Below are 10,612 nucleotides of genomic sequence, written 5' to 3'. Positions count from 1 at the left end.
ATTGATGGCTCTACAGGAAGCAGCTGAGGACTTTCTACTGGAGTACTTCAGTGACATGACCATTGTTGCAGCCCATGCCCACAGGGTTACTATAATGGACAAAGATAGTGAGACATTGAAAAGAATAAGGTGGAGGTATGACAAACTGCTGGTCCCCAATGTGTGCAAGGACAAGAAAATGAGAGAAATTTTGTTATACCCCCCGGAGCTAGTGCCTCAGCTCACAGTTGTAGATGTCACACATGATGTGAATACAAGGGCAAAGGCAGAGACTATTGCTCGCCAAACAGAGGAAATGAGGGAAGCAGAGCTTCAGGAGAAAGCAAAAGTAGCAGAGGTGTCCCAGAAACAAACAGAGTGCAATGTGACCCTATCTATAGAGGCAATGAATCAAGAAACTCTGCTTTCAATGAAGAATGGTTTGCTTGCAGACATACCATTTGTAGATGGAACCAGAAGCCTAGCTTTGGAAAAGGTGGACATTGATTTATTGCAGAATCCAGATGCTCAGATTTCAGACACAATTATCTATGCTTGTCTTAAGTAAGTGTTACTATCTTGCTAGCTTTGAAAACTCAGATAATAGTTTTGCTAACTCAGGTAAGGTCTCTGCAGCCTGATCAAAAGTCAACTCCCACTGCACACTCACACAGAGGTGTTTCTCCTTGATCCACAAATGTCTGTAATTATTAGACAAAAGAATAGTCCATCTGGGACATTTGAGAGCTGGTTCCGCCACTGTGCTATGCTGGAAGTTACTGTGATCATCTTCCCATATGAGAACAACCATCACTGGAGTCTCATATGCCTTGATGTTGACCAACCAGCAGTGTGGGTGTTCAATTCAATAAAAGGAACCCACCCTGAAATTAGGCTGTAAGTGTTTTGTGTCAGAAAGTGTTTATTATAGATATCCATGTAAATTTGAAGCCTCATGCTAACATCTTGACATTGCCTAATGCAGTTGTATAAAGAGGTTGTTGCTTGCCTATGGCAAGCTATGTGGAAGGTATGAACTATACAAGGCCACAATCAAAGAAGTACCTGTCCCAAATCAAACCGATGGGAATTCTTGCGGCTGGAGATGTCTTCTCCATGCAGAATATGTCCTGCAAAGCTACTTTGCATTAAAACCTTTCATGACTAAGGTACCCATTTTGCAATGCATTCAGTTAGTTTTGGTTTAGTCTATAAAAGAATTCTCATCATGTGGTCTTTCAATTTTGCAGAGTGCTTTAAAAAACTACACATATGATTATTTGCAAAGATACCGGGTAAGTTTAATACAACACCTGCTTACTATGTCTAGCCCTAGAGAGCTTGAAGATAGCGGCTTGGATGAGCGCACTATTGATCTTACAAAACATGACGTGCCACCACGACAAACCCCTACATCCGATACAGTGGAATCGCATCGGGCCGAGGGTGTCATATCAGCAGAAGATCAAAGAGTCGAGGATGAGGAAAGGACAAATGAGCATATGGAAGCAGCTAAGGTTCAACCGGAGGAGACAATAAAAGAGGCAAGTCAGCCTGTGGAACAGCCAAAAGAGCCTATGGCTGAAACCGAAGATGAGGAAAGCAGGCCTATAGATGAGCAAAAGGTTATGGATGAGGAAAGCAGGCCTCGGGACGAGCAAAATGATATGGATCAGGAAAGCATGTATGAGGCAAGCCGATCAACCTTGAATCAGGCAGAAAGGGCCATGGGGGAGACCCCTGATGAAGCTTTGAATGATGACTATGAAGATAAAGCGGAGGAGAGCAACAATGACATGAACACTACAGAGACCCAGTATGGACCCTTGCTACCTGTAGATACGGTTGTTCCGGTAATGTCTATTCAAGTATGGCAAAATATGTTCAGCTTCTAACTACTTATATGTACTTGTCAACTTTTACAGAGGTTGATTATCTTGGACGTCAATGGATTGCTGCTGATGCGGGTGCCTCTCGGTGACAGAGGACCCTTTGATGATTTGCAAACGTTTCGGATGGGAACTTGTCGAGTCGTGGTTCGTCCAGGAACCAAGGAGTTTATTGAGTTTCTTCTTCCGCGCTTCAGAGTTGGCATATGGTCTTCAATGCAAAGGCAAAACTTATCGCCACTAGTTGCAATAGTTTGCAGTGTATGCCAAGCTCACACGTCAGATTTTGCCTTTTTGTATGATCAAAGAAAATGCGTTACTGTTGAGGGCCACTACCACCCTAAAAAACCAGGATTACCTCTTTTGTACAAACCGTTTAGCCAAATCGGTGTACCCTTTGATGCAACTAATACACTACTAATTGACGATACTCCCGAAAAGGGAGAACTAAATCCGCCGGGAACAACCATCTCACCACCTTCTTTCGAGGGGCATTCCTTCGATTTTTACCTTGAAGATATTCTGATTCCATACTTACAGAAATTGTATCTCAGTCCATTGTTCACGGACGAGTTTGTACTTTTTAATGAATTAAGATGATTCTTCTATCTGTGTTTTTCTAATATATAGACAGAGAGAGAGAGAGAGAGAGAGAGAAAAGAGAGAGAGAGAGAGAGAGAGAGAGAGAGAGAGAGAGAGAGAGAGAGAGAGATTTGACATGGTAAACAAATGTATTTCAAGCACACTTTTTCACAGGGCACAATTGAAAAATGAGATCAATAAACATCATGTCTTGAAAGTCATTTGTATACACTTGGGTTTACAAGAATATCTGTTACATTGACACTACTTCAACCCGACCATCCAACTCTTTGCACAAAATATCTTTTTCTCTTCGCCGCATCACCTTACGGCCAGCTAAGAAAAAGGAAAAATCTGATAGTTCCTTGTCCATTGACTCTTCAATGATGTCATTTCGCAAATGCTGAAGACTGCATAGCTCCCTTATTGTAACCACCAATAGTAGGCCATTCTCTTTATCAATCACTTCCACATCCACAGTAGGATTATCTTCCAAACCTGCAGAAACTTGGTCCATAGGAATGTACTTACCGTTTAGCATTTGTGATCGCATATACCAAAATGAGAGTAATAGTGATTGGCTTGCAATCATGTACTTGACAACTAGAGTATCAAGCGCGACCTCGCACCGTAAACCAATCTCTTCCTTTGCATACCATCCTTTGTCAAGAAGTTTGTCACAGGATGACTGCTGAAATGACTTGCACATGAACATAGTTTTTGTAACTCTGATGTTGTAGCTATGAAACAGCTCTATGAAGAGTGCAACAGGACAAAAGTTTGCAATTCGAACCAGTTTGGTAGGAACAGAGCTACGCAGAGACCTTTGTATATCCTTGTAGAGCTTACTTCGCATTGCCTCCACCATTGTTTCCTCGGGAACTGGCCAGTCCACAGTGTTCCAATCAGTCGGTAGAGGTAGTTTCACCAACATGCCATTCTTATTGCCTGAGCTGAGTTGGTAAAAGTGGTCATAAAAAAAGATTCCCTCATCAGCCAATCTTTTGGTGCTCCTCTCTGAATACTGTAGAGAACCAATATGGGCATGTACAACATGGAAGACGCCTATTATGCACTCCACAGGCTCCCATTGCTCATAAGAAGAGGGATAAACATCTGCAATATATAAAAGAAGAGTTAAACTAAGAGTATCAATAAGTACAAATGACAAATCTAATGTAATTGAGTTGTGAAGAGTAGAGACATTACTCATAACAAGCGGGAGAAACATTGCAAAATATATAAGAAAAGTTATAATGAGAGTATCAGTAAGTTCACATGTCAAGAGTACTTACAATTGCAACGTGGTTGATGTATATTTGATACATTTCCACCGTTTGCTATCACCTCTGGATGGGTAAACACATGCTGAACAAGAACTTCCTTTACAGATCTTTTGCCGATCTCAACTTTGAAATCCAACACCCTGGCTTTCCATGCTGAGCGGTAAACGTTGATACCACTAAACCTCTTGGGTCTTCTTGGTTGCATGAGGACCCATGAACCTTTGTTTATCCTTTGTCCAACCCATTGGTTGTCTGCACTTATTGAAGCTGGTATTGTAATTGAGGATATGCTACTACTTGGCCTTCTAGGCAAAGTGCCGTTGTTGTTTGTTGGTGTGAGAGACAGTAAACACCTTGAGGCTCTTGGGCGAGAAGACGTGGATGCCATAACTCTCAGAGAAAAGCTTTAGTGGAGGGAGATTCACTTTGAAAGCATTCTAATGGAGGGAAAGTGTTTCAAAATTCCAATATCTTGTGCGGGCTTAATGGTCACCCTCCAGTACGTTAATGACCATGAGAGAATATCAGAAGTGGGACCACACGCAAGCACCTAAAAGCTCGGTAAAAGTAAAGAAATTACTATGCTACAATCATAGTTTCGTGAAAGTTTTATGCTATTTTCCTATTTTTTGAGTTTTTCCAGGTACTTTTCTACGTAACGTAGCCTTCATGCTCATTGGACGCGCTCTATTTTTCTCTCTCTTCATATGGCCCTCCAAATGACCTCCAAAATTTCCTAATGTATGGTGGGAGCTCACTCGTGGACAAAACCCAAGTGACAAGTGAGTGGATATTATATTTATGAGAGCCCATTTTAGAAGGGCCCTTTTGTTGGGTTTCAAGCCCTTTTTCTAGTACCCGTGGGAACATCTCCCAAAGGCATGTAGTTATTAGAAGAACCAGTTTGCATGGAAAGTTTCATCTTTATATGTAAAAGGCTAATACAAGCAATAATATCATAGCATTTTTCTTGTTTTGTGTCCACTATCTCTCTGTCTCTCTCTCTCTCTCTCTCTAGATTTCGTTTGCCCTCTTTGCTCTACACACTCCTCCAAGCCATGGTAGCTCCTCGATATCACCCACCTTAGCCGTTTTCACCCAACACTTATATCAGAGCAGCTTGTGGCATCGGCCTCGGATCATAGGAACCATCACTTACAAAGGAGTGTTGGCCTTCATTGACCGCATGATTTCAACTAGAAACACCATTAAATAAATTTCCTTATGGTGCTCATGATGAGCCTTCAACACATTCTTGCCCGCTAAACCTCCCTCTACAACTTGTTGTGAGCAACTCTTGCCATCGGCACTATCATTTGCAAAAACATTTCCATCAACGCACAAAGTTTGTTTTGTTATTTTTCGGCTTTGTCCGCCCACTACAATATTGGCCCTCTTTCCATTCAAGAGGAGGTTCTCACTCCTGCGGTGTGCTGTGGTAGAAAGAAACCGGAAATCCGCATCTAATTGATTGGAAAGCTTGATTGTAGATGGAAATCCCGAGAGTTGTTTTTTCATGCCTATTTGGGAGGCTGAGATCTGCATCAAATTAGGTCATGTTCCATTTATGGAATTTATATTGAGTTTTCTAGTTCTTGAACCACCTTCCAAAAGACATCAGTCTATAAACAAAGCTCAACAAACTCATGATACAAGGTGAGATCTTCTAGAAGAGGCCTTTGGATATTGGAGAGACCATATGATGCTTGATTGGAGGGTTTTTTGTTTTTGTCCAACTGAAGCTAGTGAAGAATCTTCTAACTATATTTTTGAAGCACTCGGCACATCAACATATGCAACACATGAAGATCTTCTTTGAGATTGCGGTACAAGATTTCACAAACTATTTTTGCCAATTTAGTGTCATAGGTTTGTCATCTTTTGTCTATTGTCAAAACTATCATACACTTTTTAGTAAAAGCCTCTTTTATTTTATCTGCTGTCAGTCATGCCACGATAAAAATTGGTATCGGTTGCTATGCCATTTTTAGACACTATATGTCCAAGAATTTCTCCTTGTCTTCCCATAAATGTGAAATTTTAAAATTTAAGCAAATTCTATAAAGTCTACATTTTTTTGAGAAGAACTTTTTGAGATGTTCAAAATGATCAGCCCAGGTCGATGAATGTACACAAAAATCATCCATATATACTTCTTGGAAACTCCTAAGATATTCTTTGAAAGCATGGCTCATCAATATTTGAAAGGTGTTAGGAGCATTAGTTAGCCCAAAAGGCATAACCCTATATGCAAAAATACCCCATTCATTTGCAAAGGCAGTTTTATGCTTATCTTTTGGATCAACCAAAAGTTGATTGTACCCCAAAAAGCATCTAAAAATCTGTAAGCTTCTTTTCCTGCAGCTCATTCTAAAATATACTTGGTGATTGGAAAAGGGACATTTTTTTGGGGCTTTTGTGTCGTGGCCGCACAGAGGGATGTCTCCTCAATCGATTGCCTCCCTTAAGCAAAACCATTATGCTGCAAGCAGAGTACACATGAATACCAGTTCCATCGACCGTTATGTTGCAGCACACACAGATTGTTACTTTTTAAATATACAGTTCTATAGATCCACTGGTGTTTGTTGCGTCTCTTAGCATCGCAGTGAAGATTGCGTCTTGTGCTAAGACTTGTTGCAGTCGATTGTTTTCTCGGCACTGCTATGATACCCTCACCATGAAACGTTATAATGACATTTGATTAATGTGAATTGCAAGCATCAGAAGTCATTACCCTAGTGGTTGAGCCTTTGAACTCATTGTCGACCCATTGTGGGTTCAAGGCTTGATGGTGAGTAGGCAAAAGGTCTCTTTCACAAAGGTCACAAAGGTCTCTTTTGCCTGTGCAAAACTGCACTTCAAGGAAAAGGAGTTTCAAACTCACACCATGCCCATAGAAATCTCTCAAACCCTCGAAGTAATTGCCCCATCACTCCATGACCAGAATTTGTTCCCATGTCTTAATAGACACATACAATAGGATTGACAAGTGTAATAGGGGTAGATAGAGAGAGATGGCGCTTGGCGGTTATAGACAGCGTGAGAGACACGAGAGAGAGAGAGAGACACACCAACTTGCTCATTGATTCACATAATTGATTGATCCTTCATTTACAACAAGAATCCACATTTATAACTTTCTCATGCCTCTTGGCACTTCCCTCAAGGTGACTCTTCATTCATGCCATAGACCTTAGTCTAAATCCTAGGGAATAGTGGATTCTATATATTAGGATTTAACACCAAGACATGAGAAACGCTCAAATTCAGCTGAAATTTAAGTGTCCATGCATCCATTCCCCCCCCCCTTCCCCGAGTACGACACCAATTACAATGAGTTGTTTTTGACAAAGAAAAAAAGACACCCCTTAGTAAACGACAACACCAAGTTTTTCAAAAACTTTGAAACATAAATGGAAAGAATGTATAAGATAGAGAGGAAACCGCATATACTTCATTAATACTGTGAAGGAAGTATGTTACATCATTCATTTGAGGTGCCCAAAATTTTCTTCGCCATTTCTTGGTGTCTCTCTTATGTGAGTGCACGGATGCGGTGCGTGTGCAGAGAGTGAGAAGGAGAGAGAGAGGGACAGAGAGTAGGATAGAGGATGTGGGTGGAGCTCCTAAATCTCACTGTATGAGTAACATGTGAGAGTGTGAGTGAGAGCTCCTTATTATTTGTATGTATAAAGAATAAGGAGATAAATGTGGGCAGCCGGACACTGGCCGGCGGGCACGGGCAAAGCACGGTGAGGAACACCGCCTTTACCTAACATTCTCCCACTAAAGGCTGTGTGCCAATAAGTGGCAAGAAGACTAGCCTACAACTAGTATATACAAGAGGTGAGAGAAGACGACTCTCAACCTATGCCCACTGGCTCACTCCAAACATGCTCTAGTGTAGATGCAACATGCATACCACTAGGGCTAGAGCTACTATGGCACTCATGATGCAGGAATCCAGTGACGACCTGCATGGTTCCCCAATGCACAATGTGTCAGTCATCGCACAACTGACAACTCCCACTGCAAATGCACCAACTGCATAAGCAAGATCAGGTCTCAAAACCAAAAGGTCAGACATGAGAGACCCGAAAGCCGACGAAACATGCACTATGTGTGCCAACCTATCTCTGTCAGCAACCTCAGTGCCATATGCATCCTCATCAGGAACCACCTGACTATACATCACCATGTCAGCATCATCTGGCAAAGGCATGTTTGCTGAGAATGACTGCAAAAGCGAAAAATCAGCACCACTGCAATCACACACAACTGTTTGAAGGACACTGTCGCCCTCAAATGTATCCCACGCATCATAGAACAATGCACCAATCTCTGGCTCAATTGATGTCACCTCAACTCATGACTGACAAAGTTGTGCATCCCTAGAGATACCACTGTCTGTGTGAACATCACCACAAGACAAATGCACAACCTACTCTCCATGTAGCACATCCGCAAAAGAGACACGCCTCGTCTCTCGCTCCAAACATGACTGCAAATACACAGAGACTACACTACCTCGTGTGTTAGAAATATGAAAAGGCTATACCAGACAACTCCTAGCACCTCTGGCTATCACCAGTGATCCCCTATGCATTTGAAATGACTACTTTCCAAGCAGTACACGATGTCCACTACTCTGCAATTGACGCACTAAAATGAGACTCTGACTAAGTCCTGGTACATAACGTACATCTCGTAGCATAAGCAATGCACCGCTAGGTAAAGACATGCATACATCTCTAGCACCCTCTATGTCATATGCTGAACCATCAACAAATTGCACACAACCAAGTCTCCCATTAGAGAAAGAGCAAAACAAATCATGACATGGCATCACATGAAAAAATGTATGCTCGTCTAGTAGAAAATGCATAGACAATGTGCTATCCCAAGACACAAAGTAGTCTGAAGACAAGCTAGACTCAAAAGTGACATGCCCGTCACATGCATACTCTCTAGCATGTGTCCTCATAGTAGCACCATGCATCTGCCTCTTCCGCTGCCTCATACGCCTGAAGCAATGGCGCCTAATATGCCCCTTATGGTTGCAGTGCCAACATGTCAGTCACGATCGTGAATGAGAACCGCCTCTAACCTGAAGCTCTCCATGCCAAAACTATGGCAAACAATGCTTGAGATCACAAGACTCTCCCACCTGAGAGCAAACCACTGTCTCAAGCAAATAAGGATACACAACTCCTCACTCTTGCGAGAGTGGATACAAAAACACAAAACTGTGTCCAAACTGACAAAACCTATCAAAGTCAGAGTACACACTCGATCACAAACTATGGCAGGAATCTGGAAAAAATCCGACAGAGTTTCCCCTGAAAACTGAGCAAAAACTCAAGTACAATCTCTACCATAAACCATAACACTACTCAATGCCAATGAGTAGAAATGTCAAAATGGCTCCACATTTTCACATACAATGGCAATCCGCACTCAACATATATCAACGGAGTGACCGCGCATAAGAAAGCACCAAAAAAGTTGCAATCCAGAAACTTGATCAATCAATGCAAAAACAATGCTCTCAAGAGAGCTCACCGGCACTTGAAAGTGCTCGCCAAAATGCATGTATAATGGGCATCAACCATGCGCCATAACCATATACAAACCCATTCACAAAGACCATGAATCCAAGCACAAAATCACTACCAAAGTATCCTGTGAGAACCAATGAAAGAAGCTCCACCTGTGTGCTCCAAAAAAAAAATTGTGTTTCTCAAGAGACCGCTTCAATGGTGTGTAAACGCCTCCGTACTTTGTTGCCCAAATCTACCAAAAACCCTTAAACCACAAGCTCTGCACAAGATGAAATTGCATCTTCAGCTCAAAATTTATGCACCTAACTTCGAGCACCTTCCGTGCTTCCAAAAGTGCATCAAACTCTCACACTATGCGAAAACACAAAAAACTTGCAATTTCTGTATACAGTCAGTCTGAGCTGAACATCATGAAAATGGTGAGGACTTTGCAAAACATTTCTTCTGCAAAGTTGTAGACCGCGTCGAAACGGATGGGCACGCAGACAAAATTCTCAGATCTGCATTCTGCAAGGAGAAAAACGAATCTGAAAATAGTGCTGTTGCGCACACAATTTTTTAGGGCAGCACCCTCACTTACACACAATCTTCCACACTCCTTTCTGAGCTTCCACAAGAGCATACATCACTCTCAATTGAGCTCACAAGCTCCCATTACATTCTCACAAAGCTTCCAAGCTTTCTTAATCTCTCCACCACCGAAAGCGAGCGAGCTATCGTCTAGAAGCTCTCAAAGCCGTCGTGCTCTCTGCGGTCACCATGGATCCTATACCAATTGTGAGTGCGCGGATGCAGTGCGTGTGCAGAGAGTGAGAAGGAGAGAGAGAGGGATAGAGAGCAGGACAAAGGATGTGGGTGGAGCTCCCAAATCTCACTGTATGAGTACCATGTGAGAGTGTGAGTGAGAGCTCCTTATTCTTTGTATGTATAAAGAAAGGAAGGGGGGAGGCATTCTGAATGCGGACCTAACATTATGACTATTAGAGGGCAATGTTTTGTGAGATGCATGGAATTTTTGCATTTTATTGTGATAATTTTTTTTAAACGAAATTTAGAGTATATGCCCTCATAGTAGTGTTATAGAGAGTATGGGGACAAAATTCATATATGAGCCCCTAGGGACATGTGTATAGTGTACATAGCATTTAGATTTCTATTTGAATTATTTTTCTATTGTTTAGTTGTTTTAAGATTTTCTTTGTTTAGTATTAAGAAAAAATAAAAAAAAATCCATAATCCATATGAAGAAAAGAATGACGAGAGGCCTGAGCACTACAAAGAGAAGAAGGTATAGGAAAACGATGAAACTTCA

This window comes from Adiantum capillus-veneris, chromosome 3, assembly GCF_014529385.1.
Source record: "Adiantum capillus-veneris isolate H3 chromosome 3, ASM1452938v2, whole genome shotgun sequence".
Lineage (NCBI taxonomy): Eukaryota > Viridiplantae > Streptophyta > Polypodiopsida > Polypodiales > Pteridaceae > Adiantum > Adiantum capillus-veneris.
This window is presented reverse-complemented; position numbering follows the sequence as displayed.